Genomic DNA, 22,292 nt, shown 5'->3' with positions numbered 1-22,292 from the left:
CATGACACGGAGTGGCTGGGCCCATGAGCCATGGCCGTTGGGCCTGCGTGTCCGGAGCCTGTGCTCCGCAGTGGGAGGGGCCACATTGGTGAGAGGCCCACATACTGCAAAAAACAAAAACAAACAAACAAACAATAAAAATGTGACAAAATTCAGAGTGGAAAGTACATAAGTGTTAGAGCCAGAGCTGGGTTCATATTCCTCTGTCTACTGGCTGTTGTAATGAGGGCAAATTATTTAACTTCTCCAAGTCTGTCTCCTCATCTGTAAACCTTGTCTTAAAGATTATATTTATTGGAGATAATAAATATAAATAGACCTCCTTGCCCTAAGTAGTTATACAAAAATATATTCTCTTCTTTCCATGAAACAAGAGCTTAAACTGGTGTTTTCACTGCATTTGAACCTTTTGTATGTGATGTTTCCAGATTGAAATTGCTAAAATGGGTAAAGTAGTTATGTCTTAATAATGAATTGGGGGACTTCCCTGGTGGCGCAGTGGTTAAGAATCCGCCTGCCAATGCAGGGGACACAGGTTCGATACCTGGTGTGGGAAGATCCCACATGCCATGGAGCGACTAAGCCCATGTGCCACAGCTACTGAGCCTGTGCTCTATAGCCCGTGAGTCACAACTACTGAAGCCCGCACGCCTAGAGCCCATGCTCTGCAACAAGAGAAGCCACCGCAATGAGAAGCCTGCACACCACAACGAAGAGTAGCCCCTGCTCACCACAACTAGAGAAAGCCCATGTGCAGCAACGAAGACCCAACGCAGCCAAAAGTCAATAAATAAATTAATTAATTTAAAAATTAAAAAAAAAGAAATAATGAATTGGTTACTTTTTGAAGATGAAGGGCATATTCAGATACCTCAGTTTGTAACATATTTCACTTAACAGAGAACCCATCCATGGTTGTGTTGTCAATTTTTTAAATTCCTCCTATCAAGAATTTGAATTTTGGCTGAGGTCAAATGTCGAATCAGCAATAGGTCAAAGACTTGATTTTATTCTTTCTCCTCTACCCATTTTCAGTCCAGCTGTTAAATGTTAACTCAGAGACATGGTTTAATACCCAGATGACCTGCTAAGGCTGTTATCTATTTGACACTAACATGTATCTCCTAGTGCAATGCTAGGAGATACATGTTACCTCCAGTACACAGCTTGAAAATTCAAATCGAAGAATTAGTATTCTCATTCCTGGTGATAATTCTGTATTAAATTCATAGTAGGTTGCAGGAAATCATCTTTCTCATTTTATGAAACAGAAAAGGATAGGAAGGAAGAAACTAAAAGCAGTATATGGCTTCTCCCAGGAGGTGACTAAAACTTGGGAGCCACTAGCTAACCTTGGCGTTTTTATTTTTCTTCCTGATTTCTGTTGCTTCTTCATCTTGCCAACCCTTGAAGAATCTGGAAAAAGCATCTCATTTTCCATAGAACAAGGCACAGGTTCTAGTTTCCTTCATAAAATATAAAGTCGGACTTAGGTTGAGCACCATCTTCGTTTTGTTTGTCTTCTGTCTCCTGGGATAGACAAGCTGGTGAATGTCCTTACAGTCACTGACAGCTACTGTTCAAGTTGAGAGAATTTTGGAGAAATGGACTTTAGCATCATTGATTCACATGCATTTTATTGTGCTATCAGTTTTTATCATTCCTAGAATAGGCAATGAGCAATCTAGAAGCAAGGGTTTGATACAGATTCACTGTCAGCTTCCCCCAGCGCCTAGTTCAGGCCTGCCATGCATCAGGCATTTAGTAATTCTTATTCCCTGCCAAGAAAATTAGTAAGAATAGGATGGGAAATAGAAGAGAGAGGCAATTAGCTATTCAGAGAATATTCTTGAATTCTTTCTGAATCTCACCAGTAGGGCAAAGCAACTGCTTAATCATGTGTACCATCACCTGAATTTGTGGTTAGAAATGATTCTTGAGCCCCACCCCAGGCCCACTGAATCCAAATCCTCAAGATCAAGCCTTGGAAATCTGTAACTTATAATCATCACTCTTAATGCTGAGGCAATTTTTTTAAATACTGAAGGATGATCATATTTTTTTTAATTTGCTTAAGTTGATAAAATAAATTATGATTCATTTCAGACCAGTGTAGAACTAGGGGCATGGAAGTGTGGTACTGGGCAGCAAAATGATTGGGGAGGGAGTTTCCTTGTTTTACGTTTGGTTCCCAAACCATCATTTTACTCTTCTTCCTGAGTTGTCTATTCTTTCTCATCAGGCAGCAGAAAAACATTCAATTTTATCCTTATCTGAGGACCTAATATTCTCCAGTGCTCAGGAACCTGAGTATTTTTAAAAGGAGTTAAATGGTTATTGATTCAGAGAAGTGATTCAGAAAGTCAAAAACTTTTTCTATATGCTAATCATATTATACCTATTACTGTACAGATAATAAATAATAAGAAATTATTTTAAAATAACATAAATAGATATGATCACATAAAAATGAGAACATTCCTTAAGGCTCTACTTGGTAACAGCTCTTCATTGCAGTGTGATAGATGGCATAGTCACCTTGCCAAGCTCTATTTGTGTATGTTTCTGTCTCCAGACACATACAACTTTGGTACCACCATTTCATCTCTAACTGCTTCTCTCTGTTATTATTAGGGTCTGCATCAGATAAAGCATTATAAATACTATTATAAATAGCATTATAAATACTACTATAAATAGTATTATAAACATTATTGAGTGACCTGATTGCTCAATCACAGAGGAAATAAGAGGTTCAAATTCCCACATAAGATTTTGATTAACATTTGTATAAATATAAGTAGAGATCTTTTCCAGTAGTTTTGGAATATTATTACTTTCTCTCAGTAAGGCATGCTGATCCACCATAGGTCAAACACCAGAATCCCACTAGAACAAAAATTGATCATAACCAAAATAATCACACGTGTCCTGTATCATGAGTGGCTCATTGATTTATTTATAATAAGATTTTCTGCAATGAATAGCCCAGTTTGAACGTCGTTTATCTAGTCCTTGTAAATCACTATTTGCCTATCTCAAAACCTATTTTGTTCTGTTTGCCGAGCACCTTTTACTTGCTAATGATCTGTGCAAATTAAACAGTAAAGGAGAGGAGCGGCAAGGAGAGGCAAAACTTCTTTACACTGGGTGAATGGTAAGCAAGAGGCAATCCTATGACGCTCCTCCGTCCCTACCAACAACATTCCCACTCCCCCACCCCCAAGAAAACTTCTAAGCCACAGAGAAGAACAACAGATACAGACACATGCATGCACATGCCCCCCAGAAGAGCAAGTGGGTGAGAAGGAAAGTCTGTTCACAATACCTCCTTGCAAAAGACTAGCAATTAGATAAGATGCTTTCTTGATCCTGTACAGCCTGGTGTCTGTTCTATTTCTCTCTGGAGCTGCTTCAGTTCAGACCCTGAGCATGTGCTTTGATGAGATTTTTCCCAAAATAATTCCAGTAGACTAAAATTCCACATTAGCCAAATTTTGCATAGATGGAGGCACTGAGGATCCAAGGAGTTAGCAGCTTTCCCAAGACTATTGATCATTTAATAGTATGAGAATTCACCCCGTATGAGAAATAGAAATTTTGATCTTTCATGGAATTACCTTTGTTCTGCATTGCTTCTTGTTTTCGTGTTAGTAAATTTCCTTAATAGTCTTAGTGGGAGAAGAGACTAAGAAAAATAGAGAAGGTCTTAATGTTTGCAACGGAATATGCTTATAGTTTTTTAAGATTTATTGGTTGATGATGACAAGTTATCTTTTTTAACTGACATAATATAGAGTCTTCGAATTCTATCTTTCATTTCAAAACTGAGAACTGCTAGACACTTGGGCACTTGAGTATCTTGGAATTTGAGAATTCTATTCTTCCCTTATGGAGTGTGGCTAGGATTTTTTTTTTTTTTTCTTTTGTGGTACGTGGGCCTCTCACTGACATGACCTCTCCCGTTGCGGAGCACAGGCTCTGGACGCGCAGGCCTAGTGGCCATGGCTCACGGGCCCAGCCGCTCCATGGCATGTGGGATCTTCCTGGACCGGGGCATGAACCCGTGTCCCCTGCATCGGCAGGCAGACTCTCAACCACTGCACCACCAGGGAAGCCCGTGGCTAGGATTTTTGATGATAATTGCTAAGAGGATTTTGTCATGGCTTTGAAAATACTCAGTGCTGTAAATAGCATTTTGCTATCCAAAAGCCAGGGGAAATGATTAAGTGGGTCTTTGCTCATTTTCAAGACATTGCAAGGTAACTTCTCTAAAATGAGATTTATGAATGTATAAAGCTTAATAAGCAAAGAATGGATCTTTATGTGCATTCTTCCCAACATTGAATTTAAGAGGTTTTCTCTGGACAATATAAGAACAAAGCTGTGGATTTTTCTCTTCTGCTGATTCCCCAATACCTTATGTAGTTTCTAATGACACTTTTTATTTTCTCATGAATAACTGACGTAACTGTTTTTATTTTTATTCCAATGAGATTTACGGTATGCTAAAAGCAATTTTATAAAGATCTCCAAGCAAATCTTATACTGTGTTTCTATAAATCATACTTGAAGACATTCCAGGGAAATGTTACAGGTTTTCACTGTACTCATCTTGCTAAAGCATGATCTCTGCCTCTGCTTCTTATCCATATTCATGATATCCACTTATCCATAGCTATTGTTTCAGTCCATTTGAGCTGCTATAACAAAACACCACAGACTGGGTAGCTGATAAAAAATAGAAATTAATGTCTCACAGTTCTGGAGGCTTGGAGTTCCGAGATCAAGGCACCAGCATGGTCTCATTCCACTGTGGGCTCTCTTCCTTGTTCATAGCCTGTGCAGAGGAGGCTAGAGAGCCCTGTGGGGTCTCTTTTATAAGGGCACTAATCCTATTCAGGAGGGCTTCACCCTCATGACCAAAGCACTTTCCAAAGGCCACTCCTCCTAATACCATCACATGGGGCATTAGTATTTCAACATATGAATTTGAGGGCAGGGAGGTCACAGACATTCAGACAGTAGCAGCTACTTTCACCCCCTTGTGTCAAATCACCAAAAAATGAAATTTCTATGTGGCTGTCTAAAAATTTGAAGGTTCAAGATGGAAGAAATAAAAGTCAGTTTTCTCCTTGAAACTTGTGGTCAGATTTAGAAATACACCTTTATTCCAGTTTTCTACTTAACCTACAGATAACCTTCTCAAGGGAGTTATCTGTTCTACAGGAAAAAATGCAGTTGGACAATAGCAGGAAAATAAATAGAGTAGGCAGAAGGCATTATACTTCATATCTCCTCTAGATAATAGTGGTAGAGTTTGGATGGTAGGATTATAGCATACTAAATTATTTTTACATAATATAATATTACTGTTTCCTTTCCAGTGTCTTGTATTTTGAAATCCAGAAACAAAATTAGTGCTAAATACAAGTTTACCACTATCTCGGGCATCTGGATACCATTTTGCTATTTTTGCTCAGTGTTGTAAACCATCAAAGGATATTTTTTGGGTTTCCAAATTGTTTTTCTTGAGCAGTTGCTGGATTGGCCAATGCAGAAACTTGATTCTGACCTGAAAAGTGCCTTGAGCCATAGATCTCCTACTCAGAGCGCAAGTAGAGGGAGAATTCTTTCTCTTCTCGAGTTCCCTGGAGCAGAGGGAGAAAGATGAATCCACAGATGAGTACCCCAAGTCCCTGCCACATTCCTATAATCAGACGAAAAATCCAGCTTGTACTTTTGGCTGATTTCCTGGCTGAATGGAGATTGGACACAATGGTTTCTGACTCCCAATCCACATTTTATCTGCTGAATATTAATAGCTCTCAGGATCCAAAGATATCAGTTTTCCCACTCAATAATCTCATTTGTTTTTCCTACAAGAGCATTGGCAAAATGGAGACAACTAACCTGCTAATATCTCATAAGTAAATTTCATAGCAGTGTTTTAATACCTACAGTATTAATTGTCTCTGACAAAGGAAGATGTCTATATCACCAGAATAACTAATATCAAATGGTCTAATAGGTAATCACCAACAGTGTTTTAGCATTGTCTTAGTCATTGTCGGGGTACAAAAGAGGGAGAGAGATACATTCTTTCTTTGATGCTGCTCTTTTTGAGGTGGCTTTTTACTAGCTGACATTTGGGTATATAGCAATTTGTCCCACTAATGGAATTGCTTTAATATGCAGAAGCATATTATGTGTAATTGCCCTTGTTAACGCAGACACTTTTCTCACCTAGAAGAGAGATCATGGGGTACTTTCATCAACCAAATTTCCCTTCTTTTTCTGCAGTTTAGCAACCTAGCAGGCACTGCTGGTGCTTTATCTATACCTTGTCTTTTTTCTCTGTACACCGTAGGCAGCTTTCTGCACGTACCTCTCCACCTGCAGACTTTTCCCCTGGAATCAGTAACCCTCAGTCACTAACAAGTGGGGAACAGGTAAGTAAAGAGTCATACCTACTTTGGGACTATTCTCAGACATGTGTTCTATACCAAGTCCCAGAGCTCCCTAGTTTCTCAGAGTGGTGACTCGCTTGATAATGTACTTTTTATTGACTTCCTTTCCTTGCCTGATTTTCATCCCCTACCTCTGATAGGTGTTTCCTGGTTTCACCTCCCAATTCATCTACCTGTACTTACATCCTTGTCTCAGACTCTGTTTCTGGGAGAACCCTAAATAAGATAATAGCGTTTTCTAATACAACCTGTTCATTTAGGTGAAAGAATGAGAGTTCTTCCAAGACCTCACCATTTTCTTCCTTCCCCGTGCTCCCTATTCAACTCATCACTAATATTTGCATGGTGAGTTCACCTTGCCACAGTACACCAGTTATGGTCTCCTTCCATGTATGCGTGGATTACTGCAGCAGTATTCTAACTGGAGTTTCTACTTCCAGCTTTTATACCTTCAGATAGTCTTGAAAACCACTGCCAGACAGGTTTTACTAATCATCTATTAGTTGCATGGTCCCAGCATTTGAGAATCTTCAGAGGTTCCTACACTCACTACTATAGTGATATGATCCAGGTTTATGGCTTTCAATATCTGTATGCCACTGACACCCAATAATTATATCTCCATATGGAACCTGTCTCAAATGCCAGTCTTTTGGGCACCACTGCTTACTTGACATCTGCACTTGGATGTCTGTCAGACATTTCAAGTTCAAAATGTCAGAGCTGAACCCCTGGTCTCCCCCTACAGACCTGCTCATTCTGCAGCCTTTCCCATTTCAGTGATGGCAGCTCCATTCCCTTTATTTCTTAGACCCAAAACTTTGGAAATATCCTTGATTTATCAACTTTCCCCCTCACAATTCACCTCTAGCCCATTAGGAAATCCTCATGTCCCTAACTTCAAAATATATTCCAAATTGGACCACTTCTCACCCTCTCTACAGGTAAAATTCTAGCATGAGCCAACCTTATGTTGACCCAGATTGCTATGCCTCCTGGTTGTTCCCCTTGCTTCTTACTCTTCCTTCTTCTCTGTTTTCTCAACACAGGAGACAGAGTTCCTTTAAAACTGTTAGGTCAGATCATGGCCCCCAGCTGCAAAAAGCCAATCAAGGGATCCCCCTCTCACTCAGTATAAAAGCCAGCATCCTTACAGGGGCCATAAGGGCTGACTTGAGGAGTCGCTCATATCTCCCTGACCCTCATCTTTACTACTTTTTCCATCTTTCACGTCACTACTGTCACATGAATTAATTAATCAATCATCGTATTCACTCAACAGATATTTCTAAGCGTTTGGTCTGTGTCTGCAATGTTCTAGGCCTTGGGGATGAATACTGAACAAGAAACATATGGTTCCTATCCTCTTGAAACTTAGCTTCTAGTAGCTTTTAAAGTGTAGTGTTTTAACGGTATTATCCTAATTAATTATATATCTCAGCTTTTTTCTCCACTATCCTGTGTATCAAACCTCCTATCTGTGGTTCAGGCTGGGAAAAAAAAGGAAAAGCAAAGAAAATTCATTCCCAAAGCTAGAGAGGACAACTCAGAAAAATACCATAACCTTTTGGCTTGCTCCTCATTGGCTAAACACTGTCATTTGGCCACCCTAGCTGTAAAGGATGCTGGGAAATGCAAGGATTTAGAAAGTTATGTTGCTGCCATGAAGAAAATCAGGTGTTTGGGTTTTTTTTTTTTCTTTTTTTGTCAGTTAAGAAAAAGGGAGAGGGAAAAAAAGAAGAAAGGGAGAATGTATACTGTGTAGATAACTAAGTACTTTCTACCATAGCTGGTATAAAATTACCTGTGGTTTACACTGGGTCTAGGTCCTGCCCACTTCTGAACATTTTAATCAGAAAAGCATTACTACACTCACTTGTTTTTATATTAGAATAAGGACTATTTATTACCATTGGCTCAGGAAATGACCCAATGTGGCCTTGTAAGACAGAATTAATTTTCAGTGACTCCAGCGGAAAGTTGGCTGCCTTTTAACTTAATAACTTGAGAACTGTCAGTATCCTTTGAAGTTAATGATAGTTGTAAAGTGAAAATAAAAATGTTCCTAAAGGAAATCAAACTCACTAAGACTCGTAAATGAATACTCTGTCACTAGAACTACTAATGTGTATGTGAACGGATGGGTGCGAGGGATTGGGGCGTGTTTAGAATTTCGTTGTTTTTTGGTCTGGTTTTGTTTTGGCTTTTGAGTTATAGAATGTCTAACACCTTGGAAATAAAATGTAAAGCAGTTAATGGGTTTCTTCTGGTTGTCAGGTGGAATATTAGAAGCAAAGATATTTTGTGTGAACATTTGTGTTGGAAATACTTAAAATGTGAGTGTCACCTCCCATGTATCAGTACAGCAGGGCCTCACCAGGTAAATAAACACAGTTTCTTACTTCAGTCTTTCTGCCCTGACAGGCGATTTTCTGAATTCGTATATGGATCCTTATTTTAATTAGCTTTTATTTTCTTTAATGAATAAAGTTACTGGCCAAACCAAGCATGAATGATTCATCTGTGCAGAAATAGCAGGCACCTCTTGTCCAACTTATGTAAAGCAGCAAACAGGTCATTTCAAGGAAGTATCAAGCAACATAGTGTGTATGTGTACAATGTAACTCATTTCAGTCCCAACTTAAAGCAGTGAGGAGGTTACAGCGAGTATGGGGAAGCTTTCTCTCATTGGTTCATTCCTGCCTTTCATTTACAAATCAAAGTTTGTTTCAGCAAGAAGTAGCACTTTTTCTTCTTGTTGCTCATTTGTGGGTTTATTCCTACTTAATTTGCTGATCCAAAGAGATGGCAGATTGACATCCCTGGGCACTACAGTTTCCTGTTGGTGCCTGGCAGAAGAAGGCAGCAAGCAGGAGCTCTGTGTTTGCTGGAATTCTTGGTAACTTTACATTTCTGGAGGCAGAAATTTAAAAACCCTCCTGAAACCTTGGCTGGTACCTTCTGCTCACCACCCCCCCCCAAAAGACAAAGCAGTCAAGTTAATTTCATTAAGGTTGGTTAGAAGATATTAATGGATTCTTTTTCACTGTGCCTTTCTCAAATACAATGTTTTCAGGACCTCAATTTTTTCTATAACTCAGTGCTTCTAAAGTTACCTGATTATAAGAGATACATGCTTGGTAAAAAAAAAAAATGTGCATTTAAGATTCTTCCCTTGGAATCTGAAAAAAAATAGAAAAAACTCATTCTGAAGAACCTAGGAGCAGGACTGGAATAAAGAGGCAGATGTAGAGAATGGACTTGAGGACACGGGGAGGGGGAAGGGTAAGCTGGGACGAAGTGAGAGAGTGGCATGGACATATATATACTACCAAATGTAAAATAGATAGCTAGTGGGAAGCAGCCACATGGCACAGGGAGATCAGCTCAATGCTTTGTGACCACCTAGAGGGGTGGGATAGGGAGGGTGGGAGGGAGACGCAAGAAGGAGGAGAAATGGGGATAAATGTATATGTATAGCTGATTCACTTTGTTATACAGCAGAGACTAACACACCATTGTAAAGCAATTATACTCCAATAAAGATGTTAAAAAATAAAATTAAATAAATAAATAAAAACCATTAGGGAGGTATATAAAATGTGCTGTGGATTAGAGATGTAGAAGAAAATGATACTATTAGGACTTGGGGAGAAAGGGAGAAGCTTCTGGGGCAGGTGGTATTTCAGCTAGGTCTTGAGGAAATGGGACAAAAACAAAATTAAAGAAATGGGATTCCAAATGGAAGATATAACATGATGAGCCATGATACCTCTTTTATGAGCCTCCGTTTCCTCACTGTAAAAAGTGCATAATAATACTTTCTTACAGAATTGTTATGATAAATAAATGTGAAATGGATGTGTAAATACTTAAAAAAAATTCTTCCCTTGGAAATTCTGTTCTTTAAGGCCTGGGTGGTATACTTCTAACAAGTATTTCTGGTTGTTCTTACCATCAAGGCAAGTTGAAGAAGGCTCCTCTTGTATGAATGAATATGATGCAACTTAGACTTAAAAACACTAAGTTTAGGATTATATTTAAAAGTCCCTTGTTTCCTCATTATGCAGTATTTATTACTGGAATACATTTATAAAGCATGTAGCACTCTTAACAACATGGGCACCGGAGTGGACCATTTCTCTCTTCAAAAAATGGAATAGCTTTAAGAGCAATATAGAAACTTTCCTAACAATGCCAAACTCTGCCAGTATTTAAAGGCCCCTAAGAAACCACTGGTGATAGTTAGATGCCATCTTCTTTGTTCTTTGCCACTAGGAAAAAACCAACTGTTTGAAACATTCATACCATTCAGAGGAGCTCTGAGTTTTGGAAGGATACCTTTTCTTAGAGAGCTGGTTTTTTTTTTATTAGGACCCATAGGGAAAGGTGCATATGGGTATGTAAGCAGCTTGGGATTGTGTTCCTGGAAAGCACAGGGAGATAGAGTAGCCACCTTCCACTCCTACCAAACAAAAAGATACCAGAGCCTAAACACAGTTTTAATATGACTACAAACAGTATGCTGCTAAGTTTCACAGTAGTCAATATCCTGCATGTTATAACTTCTTGGAAAACTTGCCAGGACAGTATCGTGAAGCATGTGATACTCCTGGAGTAAAACCATGTATTAAAATTAAATTCAAGTTAACAATAGACTATGAGCCTATCTTATAGTACGTGATGGATATACCTATTTAAAATCACTAATCCACCAAGGCTGTAACTCATAATTTTTGTACTCTGATATTATCCTGAGAATTTCATGTAATCTCTCTGAATCATGTGGCTTATAAGATTTTCCCACACAGCTGCAAAATTACTTGTTAGTTTATCTATCATACTCTGTTACCTCACACATCTCAGAAGCTGTTGATGGGTGTCTCATAGTCACTACTGGACTATAATTCCCAATTTATTCCTCATCCTGGAACTACCAAAAGATAGCATCAGCCCTTAAATATTCAATCGCCTTTCAAGTGAATGATTTGTGAAGCATTTGAAATCTGCAAAAACCTGCAAGGAAGAGACAGGCCAACACATTCCAGAGTTTCTCCTACTCTAAAATTTCTTGACATTTCTTGACTTGAAATATGGTAGGAAAAGTTGAAAACTGTGTTATTTTTTAGACATTTCTAAATTAGGTCAATTTTGAGCTGAATAAGGCTAGACTATTTGGTTGTTCATGTCTCTTGTTACAAATTAACCCCAAGTTTGTTGCTTCAAACTTGGAAATTTTCTTGATGTATATCAGTGTAAAATAAGACCACAGTTTTTAATTTCAGAAATTGGAAAACACTTTCAGATTTCTGTATGATCAGAACAACCTCTGGCCCAAGAGTTAAAATTTTATTTTATTGTCTTTTATTCTGAAGTCTTATAGATTTCCTTTCAAGTTATTTACTCCAGTTGATTTATAAAGATGCAAAAGTGCCGTTGTAAGGGCTAGTCCAATTTGGGAAAAGGGGCCTGGGTGAGACTTGGGACATGTTTAGATGTTCTACCACAGCTGAATTCCAAAATGATTTAACTTAATCTCTGCATGAAAGGCTATAGAATTCATTATTATTTATCTACTTTTGCAAAAATTTGGAAATGATCTTCATGTCTAAAAGAAAGGAAATGGTCATACACAGGAAAGATAATTTGGAGGCACTTATTGAAAAGTACAAACTCCTAGATTCTATTTCAGACTAGCAAATAAAAGTATCCCAAGGGAAGTTTCTGGAAATTGTCATTTTTATAAATACCCCTGGTTATTCTTACATTTATGCAAACTTTGGAAACATCACACTCTTACGTTTGTAAGGTAGAATGTTATTTGACCACTAGATTCTGCTTCTGAAGAATTTGTAAGAACATGAGGAAATATTCACAATAAAATACATAATGACAAAAAATAAACTAGTCTATATATAAAACTATATCGAGATTATGATCAGAATGCAGCCCAGAGTAAATAAAAAGTGTCATTGTAAAAGCTGGCCTCAGGTGTCCACTTTTCATTCAGGAAGATACCCAGATGTGAATGTGCTTGAGAGAGGGACCAGCATGAGACAAAACACAACCAAAAAGGTTGCAGAAAAGGGGCAGGGATTTTTAGAACAGATATGTCTAAAAGGAAAAGAAAGGGAGGCTGAACAAGAAGTTAAAGACTGAAGAGACAGATGAGTTAATGAGTCAATGAGTTATTCCAGATTCTGAGGATAACCAAGACACAGCACCAGGGATGCCCATTACTGCAATTTAAACTCTGCTGTACAGCACTGTCCTGAACCTTCATGGAATCCCCTCCTATACCCTGACCTTCGGGAAGCACGCACTGGGGAGATTTAAGAGAAAAGGCACTGCTATAACCCACAGACATGTGGATGCAAGGCAGGAGGAAGAGAACACTGACAAATCAGGATGACACAGGGATAGATGCAGACATGTTAGGCATCTTAATGATTTCCCCAAATATAAGAGTGACACCAGAAATCTGGAAGGCCTGGGTAGTCCCATGAAGTTGATATATTGGTTATACACACACACACACACACATACACACACACACACACACACACACACACACACACACAAGAAAGAACTAAACAACAGACAGCAAAAGGTAGAAGTGTTATCTGCACGTTGAGATTAAAATTGCTTCATATCTTGTTTTGTTGCTGTCCTCCACTGGACATATATGATCTATGATCTATATAACAAAGGAAAAAGTGGTTAAACTTCGGTAAATACCGATAATTTTTAGAAGTCTTTCAACAAAAAAGTTCTAAATGTGATAGAAAATCAGCCAAATCTAATACCTAATTTAAAATCCTGCAGTGCCAAGAGCTATGCTACACTAGCTAACATTTTAGAACGACCTACATTGGTCTGTCGTAAATAAAATCTAACTCCTGAGTTCTCAAAATCTGACATGCTACACAAAATAATTTACACTGAACTATTGCATCATGCATGGATTCCACTGGTTCAAAGTGGGGAAAACATTTTAATGATTTTATATTCATCTGTACAGTTCTTTTTGCTGTCAATCATACAGTGATGTGTGACTCCTTTTCCTTCTTTTAAAGATAACTTTTTCTCTATTTAGAAAATAATACTTATGAGACAATATTGTATATAGCCCATAAGCATGTAGTTTGTGCTGTCAGTTAAACTGAGTTTGAAAGCTACCTCTACCCCTACCCCTGTGTGACCTTGGATGAGTTGTTTCCTCTCTCTGCAGCTGTGTTTACCTGTGAATAGAAATAATGATGCCTCTTACTTCGTAGGACATTTGTGAGGATCCCATGAGTTAATGCATGTAAAGGGCTGACCATACTCTGCAGCCAATTGTGCAAAATAAATTAATTAGAATTGGTGTTTTCTCATAATAGAAACTTTAGGAGGAAAAACATTAAGAAGGAAATAAATATGATCTAAATTCTTAAATCCAAGGCAAGAGGTACCATCATTTTAGTGACTTTTTAATCTTCCTCCTTTGTTTAAACAAAAAATACAAAAATGGACCCTCTCATATATATTATAATATAATCTGACTGCTAACTTTATATAAACTAACTCATTTTCTGTCTTATTAAATATGCTTCCAAAATATTACTTTCACTTTGTAAGGAAGCATTATACTTTATTTAAATATCATATTGTTGGACATAATGGCTGTTTCATTGATATTTTAAGAAAGCTGCACTGACTCTCCTCAAAACTAAATACTTGTGCATATCCATGATTATTACCTTAGAATCAATTTCTAGAATTAGAATTACTGAACAAAATGGTATATTTTTAATATGTGTCTAATACATGTTTATTATATGTTGCTAACATGCCTTCCAGAAAGTCTGTGCCAGACTTTCGTGAATATACACAAATATTTGAGCCTTTTAAAATGTTTTACTTCCTAAATTGTCACACTCACCAAGGAGACACTAGTTGAGCACCCACTGAAAGCGGGCGCTCTGCGGGGTGGGCAGCAGACACACCAGGATGCTAGTGCTGAGTCATGGTATCTAGTGTATCAGCCTTTAGCAGCGAAGGGATCCTCTTGGAGAATCTAGAACAAGGAAGTTTGACAAGTCCCACCCAAAGGGAACTGACTTTTTTTTTTTTTTGAAGTAGAGTTGATTTACAATGTAATGTTAGTTTCAGGTGTACAGCAAAGTGATTCAGTTATACGTATACATACATTCATTCTTTTTCAGATTCTTTTCTCATATAGGTTATCCCAGAATATTGAGTAGAGTTCCCTGTGCTCTACAGTAGGTCTTTGTTGGTTATCTATCTTGTATATAGTAGAGTGTGTATGTTCATCCCAAGCTCCTGATTTATCCCTCTCCCTTCCCCTTTGGTAACCATAAGATTGTTTTCTATGTCTGTGAGTCTGTTTCTGTTTTGTAAATAAATTCATTTGTATCAGTTTTTTAGTTTCCAGATATAAGTGATATCATATGATATTTGTCTTTGTCTGTCTGACTTCCTTCACTTAGTATGATAATCTCTAGGTCCATCCATGTTTCTGCAAATGGCATGATTTCATTCTCTTTTATGGCTGAGTAATAGTCCATTGTATATATGTACCACATCTTCTTTATCCATTCATCTGTCGATGGACATTTAGGTTGCTTCCATGTTTTGGCTATTGTCAATAGTGCTTCTATGAACATTGGGGTGCATGTATCTTTTCTAATTAGAGTTTTTTCTGGATATATGCCCAGGAGTGGGATTGTAGGATCATATGGTAGCTCTATTTTTAGTTCTTTGAGGAACCTCCGTACTGTTTTCCATAGTGGCTGAAACAGTTTAAATTCCCAGCAACAGTGTAGGGGGTCAAAGGGAACTGACATTTCTAGAGCATTTTTCATACAGAGAAAACATCCAGTTTCCCTTACCAAAAACCATAACTGCTTTCATCTGTTGAACGTGTGTACTGTGACAGGCATACTGCTGATGTTTTACTACCACCTGTAATCAGAATGGGGATAATGCGTGGGGGATAATGCCTGGGAGCTGCCAGTGAAGTGAGTTAACTTGCCCAAGAGCTTGCAATGTCAAGTGGATGTGCTGGGTTCACCATCAGCTGTGACTCCCAGCTCTCCACTCTCATTTACACCTGGGTTCTTAACCTTCAGTCTTTGGTACATTTGTGAGTTTTGCTGTAGCTGTATGCTCCTCTTCCGTAAGTTGATCTCATATTTATTTTTGAAAGTGTTTTTAAAGGAAACTTTCTATTTCTATCATAAAGGGAATATTAATAATTTTTACTGCATATAAATAACATAAATAAAAATATACGCTTTCACATGTACTACCTAAAATCATCTTACCCCTCCATCCCCTCCTCATACCTCCTGCCGGAGACCAGAGGTGATCACATCTGGGGACACCACTCCATGCCCTGCTTCCCTAACAGGAAAAACGCAATCTCTATAGATGGCAGGACAAGACCGGGGACCTTGCCTTTCTCCTACTGGTTTCTTCGTTCTTGTTCTATTCCGTGTGGTCCGGGAGGAACTGGGGAGACATCTTTACAGTGTGAAGGGTGAGTGTGCTTGTCTCAGAGGAGAAGAAAGAAGGGCCCCAGAGGTTCTGCTCCTGCTGGGAGAAGGTGCTCAACACATGCTGTTTAACTTCCTTTGAACAAAGGTCTAGAGACTCAGAGCATCAAAACAGAACCAGTGGCTTCATTCTCTGGGTAATTCAGGCTTCTTTCCATCCGTAGATCCCAGACGTGGCTGGTCCAGCATGGTGACTTGCAGTTACCAGCACAGGTTAAGCCTGTGTGGCCAGGCTTTGTCTGGTAGCATTTTCATCAAATATAATGACAATTTGAATAAACCCTTATGTCCAGGGAACATTTCTCATATTTTATTATGGAGAAAATAGAGACGTGGATTCTTTGAACATTTTAAAAAAAGATCCTCGGGCTTCCCTGGTGGCGCAGTGGTTGAGAGTCCGCCTGCCGGTGCAGGGGACGCGGGTTCGTGCCCCGGTCTGGGAGGATCCCACATGCCGTGGAGCGGCTGGGCCCGTGAGCCATGGCCGCTGAGCCTGCGCGTCCGGAGCCTGTCCTCCGCAACGGGAGAGGCCACAACAGTGAGAGGCCCGCGTAACGCATAAAAAAAAAAAAAAAAAAAAAAAAAAAAAGATCCTCACTGTGTCAGCCTCTGTTTGTTTTTGCGGGACATGACAGTTATCTGAAGAGAACCAGCCAGATTTAATCTGACAGCTCCAGTCAGGGAAGAGTGCTCCCAATCTAATTACTCAGTAATCTAGTCAGGACGGGAGTAATTCTGGGCCTTTCTCAGGCAGCTAATCACATTGCCCAGGCGTTGGCAGCCACTCATGGGGAGCTTTCAGGAACAAAGTTTGGGGCCTGCATGGGCTTCACTGTGGTGAGATTTCTTTGTCAGCCTCCCCCAAACTGGGTTCTTCAGGTTGGTTGCTATTGTTGTTGTTGTTGCTGTTTTTCTCCTCCCTACTCCTCCCGTTCATGGCTAAGATGGTCTTAGTTTAGCCTCAAGTTCTAAGTTGGACAAGACCTTCCTTTCTGAATGTCATAGGGAAGGGGTCTGACTCTCAGGTCCACTTGCTTCTTTCCTTGTGCAGGGATAAATGAAGGATGCTATGCAATTTTCAGAGGAGAAAAAGAAAGATGAAAAAGTTCTTTTTCTACAAGGAAAGCACTGTGGCTTGTGAACTCTTCTGCATGTCATTTCTCTATTGATGTGGGCAATTTTGGAGATAGGTTTTATGGAGAAAAGAGACAGTGAGCAGATATTTAGTATGTCAGTGACTCTGAATGTCAAGCTCTAGGCAATATCGATCATGAATCATTTCCATCATCACAATTTTAGTACAGAATGTGAACACTGAAAAAAAAGGAGAGAAGAAAACACATCCACTGAGCAGGGGAACTTGTGTCGCCACAGTAATTAATACCCTGCCAATTTTCTTTCTCTGAAAACCCTCAGTTAGGATAATTTCATATTATTCCCGTAAATCAGAATGTTTTTCCAGTGCATGGCCTTCTGACACTCTAAAAACTGAGGTGTCTCTGAAAAATCATTATACCAGCACCAGACCTCTTTTCTTCTACTCCTGTGTTTTGAACATTTCTCCAACTTTGCATAATCACTGCTTGGTCATTCTGAATCCAAACATTTGAGTCTAATAGAGGGGAATTCCAGGTACTAATAGGTTTATAATGTAGTAATTTCCCCCAAGTTATCCATGATAAATGGGCTTCCCAAAAGCCTCTAGCAGTCATAACACAACATATTATGTGGACACAAAAAAGAGGAAATGTAAAATGCTGTGTTCAGTTGTTGGTTGTAATTTTGAACAGGTTTCAACCACAGTTTGTACTTTCTCACTTTCAATTTTTTATGGAGTTAAAAGTGTTTTTATTTCTGTAATTGTAGGTGGTATAGGCCCCCCTATGTACACACAGAAACTGTTGCTGAATCACAGGTATATTTGGGCCTAGAGTCTGAAGCGTGTGGGCCTGGAGGCTGGTGTGTCTGGGATGGAGCATGCAGACTGATATCAGTACCCATCATTCTGCTCCTAAGGATGTCATCTCTTCTTTAGTTTTGGGTGTAGATTCCACAAAAACTGTCACTGTGAGTTTATCTAAGGAGTTCACTCAAAGTATAAATAAACCCTAGTTAGGGACTCTTATCTAATATAATATGCACATTTTAGTCTCTGATTGCAAGTACTATAACTGTTTGACTCCAAAGTACAGATGAAAGTAGGGTTACTACATCTGAAGAGTAGTTCATGCCAGGCATTTATATCAATACTTCCATGAGTCAGAATGTGTGTTTCCATCCAGATGAAATGTATTCTCTACACTAATTGAAATGTTTACACAATAATTTAAACATGTCAATTCTGTATTACTTTGTATAACAACTTTCATCTGAAAATGTGAAAGCATTCATGAGAAATTAATGCCATGGTGGTTAATCCTTACAGAAATGTTGCTTACTTCTTACAGAATCAAAATGAGAAAAAAAATATGTTATAGCGATGACTTGTAATGATCCCACATCTCAGTGTATAATTGGCACAAATAAAAAAACAGTGGTTCTTTTTCTGAAGGCTATTTCTCAGTACAAGTTAAAATGACTCGGGAATGCAGGAGACTCACAAAGGAGACTGCAATATTAAGGGCTTATCTGAGCAATGGAACCTCTAGGTATTTGCTAATGTGGCACTCTTTTCTCTGCTTTAAACACTAGATCTTGAATTACACAAGTGATTGTTATCTGGAAATCAGTATACATTGTTGATTCCTCTGTTCAAATTAATATCTGCTGAATGAGTTTGGCTTTGTAAAAGTTCAGCTTTGTGTTTTATTCATTCCTTGCTAGGGTGTCTGATGCTGTCTAAGGAATGTCCCAGGACAGAAGGGTCTTTATATAAAGAACACTAATAAATTCCTTTATTACCGTATATGAATTATCAGCCTGCCCTCAATCAAGTTAGATTTTGAACTTTAGTTAAATCAAGATGAGGCAATTATTTCAAGTTTTGATCCCATGTACAGGGATCTTACATTTCACTGTATCATTTTTACTACTGTTTATTCCCCATCACATTTGTTTTGGTTTCTTTTTTTAGAAGTCAATTCATTTAACATGTTTTAGCTTTGAGTCAAAATCTACTTCAAGATGGTGATTGTTATACTTCCCTACACTATTAGAAATTTGCAAGGTGATATTTGGTGTTTTGCAACATGAAAGGCATACTACCCGTATAGGAATCGGTCAATGACTTTGATGAGATTTTAAAAGTCTGCAGTTTGGGTGAATTATTGCTGGCTGTTATCCAAGGCCTTCACCTCCTCCACAAAATATAGTCTTTTAAATTTATATTGTCTACTTATGTGCACCTTGGCATGGCTTACATTTGGGGATTCTTGCAAAGCCCCACATTACTTTTCATCTGTTGAGTATGCTGGGTACAATTTGCTGGGTGTGCCTCATACCTTAGGTTGGTGACACACAATTCTGCTGTCTTCACGACATTCCCTTATATCTGTGCTGTCCAGTAGAGTAACAGTTTGCCACATGTGCCTCTTTAAATTGAAATTAAATTAATTTCAATTTTAGAAAATTAAAGATTCAATTTCTCAGTTGCACTAGTCACATTTCAAGTGCTCAAGAACGCTATGTAAGTAGTGGCTTCCCGACTGGACAGGCAGATATAGAATATTTCCATCATTGTGGTTGGACTTCCAGAAGAGAGGCCTACATTGACTCATAGGCAGAGAGCAAGTGTGGCCAGACAATTCCAGGTTCAATACCAGAAGCAGCAAAGTCAATACAAGTAGCTGAGACTCTCAAAGGAACACACGTGTAATTACACCTCATCATGAGTTCTCGTTGCAATTATAAGAAATCGTTCAAATGTTGGTTTTATTCATTCTTTAAAAGGAACAGGACCAACAGCCGCTTGACAGCTTTGTCTTTTTATTTCACTACTGTTAGCCTGTCACCTAAGGACTCTTACAAATATGTCCACTTTCAAATACTGGTTAAGGCTTCTTAGAGATGCTTTTGTTTTCTGTTCATTCAGTTACCTCTATCCCACACCAGCCAAGGGCTCATTTTTCCTCTTCTTCCCTTTCTCTGGTCTTGCCCTGTTCCCGCAATTCTGCCTTGATGATGTTTAGTTATCAGAGGGAAGAAAGGGAGGAGACTTAAATGTGTCTTTTAAAGTAGATATTCTGTTTTTGGAATCTCCCACTTGGTTTAAGTGGAAAAAGCTTTGAGGCCAGTCAACTATCTTTTGCACTCCCATCCTCCTTCTGAATGTGTGTGTACATAGGTAGAATTATCTGGGAGCAAACATCAGGCTTCTGAAATATCCTTCTTCTCTTCTATCAAGTGCTAGACCCTGAATGCCTGTGGCGTTGTGGTGGCCCCTGCCCCGAAGTGTCCTCACTCTCTGTAGACACTTGTTCTCCTTGAAAGCTGGGACTCATCAAACTCCAAAAAACTGGTCAAAGTTTTCCCATGAAACGATCACAAGAAAGAAGACTAAATGTTCCATTGTCAGGTTTCTAAGTAGAAGGGGAAATTCATAACAGTAATTCAGTGTGGAACAGATGCACAAAATAAAAGAAGTTATATTACTCCCTAGTGTCTTCAAAAGCTTAGGATTTTGAAGAACTTGAGATGATTAGGAGTATATTATATTTGGACCAGACTGTGTATTCATTGCTGGAGGTAACCTCTTCCAGACACATGCTTTGACAATCCTAAAACGGTAAGATTTGGGGAATTCATAGCTCTCTGATATAGATATATGAGTTTTTAAACTGAATTCTTGCCATAATTTTTTAACTGATCACACCCATTTCTCTGAAAATATAAAGGTTATTACATATGTTTTTTAAATCCTCAAGTCTTTTGTGAATGTCCTACTGCTTACCTTTACTGTCTTATCTGCTACCTCTCTCCATAAGCACCTCATCTTTTAGTGATATTTAGCCTACTGCAGCTCCCGGAGCAAGCTGTGTACCTGCTTTCACTATAAATACCAGTAGAATGCACTCCTATACATCAGCTACCTGGAGAGCTTGGACTCATCACTTACCTTTGTCAGATGCTCCATCTTTAGTGAAGTGCCACCACCCCTGGATTAGCTGTCCATTGCTCCATGACAAATGACCCCAACACTTAGGGGCTTACGACAACATTTTTGATCTCACAGTCTCACGGGGTCAGGAATCCTTGGGTGGCTTGGCTAGGCCCTCTGGCTTAGGGTGTCTCACAAGGCAGTACTCAGAGTGTTGTCCAGGACTGCACTCAGGGGAGGAGCTGCATCCTGAGTTGTTGGAAGGACTCAGTTCCTCGTGGGCTGTTTTACCGAGGCCTCAGATTCTTGGCACATGGGCTTGTCCATAGGGCAGCTTACAGCATTGCAAGTGTGCAGAGCCAGAGAAAATGTAAAGAAGACAGGATCACAGCCTTTTATAACCTGATCTTGACAAGGACATCCTATCTCTGCTGCATTCTATTCATTAGAAACAAGTCACTAGTTCTAGCCCACACCCACGGGGAGGGCATTACACAAAGACCGAGAGGGAGGGGCCTTTGGCAGTCATGTCAGAAGCTCCTTACCAGACACACCCCTGGCCGAGCCAATCCCAGACGCGCTAAGCATTGAGTCCTGATACTACCTATGACTGCACTTCCCCATTCAGTTCCAATGACTGGTTTCCATGTCTTACTGGTTTTCATATCTTTGGTGCAGTAGCTACATGGGGAGAGGGATGTGAATACTAGTTGAAGACTGAATGAATGAGTCAGTCTCCACTGTGAGGATTTATATAAGGATGGCTGAAATCCACTGGATCTACTGAATGGAAAGTCATACAGAGGGTTTTCTACTCTAACAGCACATATGAGTTCCTTAAGGATTTCATGCTCTGCAAAATCATGCACTAAAAATAATGAAACTTGTGGAAAAAATAAAGATAGTGCAGACTCCACAAAACCTATGAAAATTCATAACCCCAACACTTACAAAAAATACTAGCAATGCAAGTTTACACCCTGAAGTAAGTACTTGCTCCTTCTGGATGTAGGTGTGGGAGGGCATTCAGTTCTCCTAGAGACTGTTTATGATACAATTTTAAAAACTAAATTCAGCTGCATTTTATTAATCAATTGTTTTAACATGAGAGAAATGTCTTCGCAGCTTCTTGACCTGCATTCACAGCTTTGTCAGATATATTAGCAGAGTAGAAAGCAGAGAGGTTCTTGAAGCTTCTGAACCATCCTGCATGAAAGGAAGGTAATT

General features: G+C 39.0%; 1 protein-coding gene across 7 annotated transcripts in view; it reads left to right on the top strand.

The window, feature by feature from the left end:
• RBMS3 (RNA binding motif single stranded interacting protein 3) overlaps positions 1-22,292 on the top strand; it is a 738,234-nt gene that overhangs the window by 383,356 nt on the left and 332,586 nt on the right. The window lies entirely within an intron of this gene.

The sequence above is a fragment of the Phocoena sinus genome, chromosome 11 (genome assembly GCF_008692025.1).
Source record: "Phocoena sinus isolate mPhoSin1 chromosome 11, mPhoSin1.pri, whole genome shotgun sequence".
NCBI lineage: Eukaryota > Metazoa > Chordata > Mammalia > Artiodactyla > Phocoenidae > Phocoena > Phocoena sinus.
The sequence above is the reverse complement of the archived record's forward strand: the minus strand, read 5'-3'. Positions and strand labels throughout refer to the sequence as shown.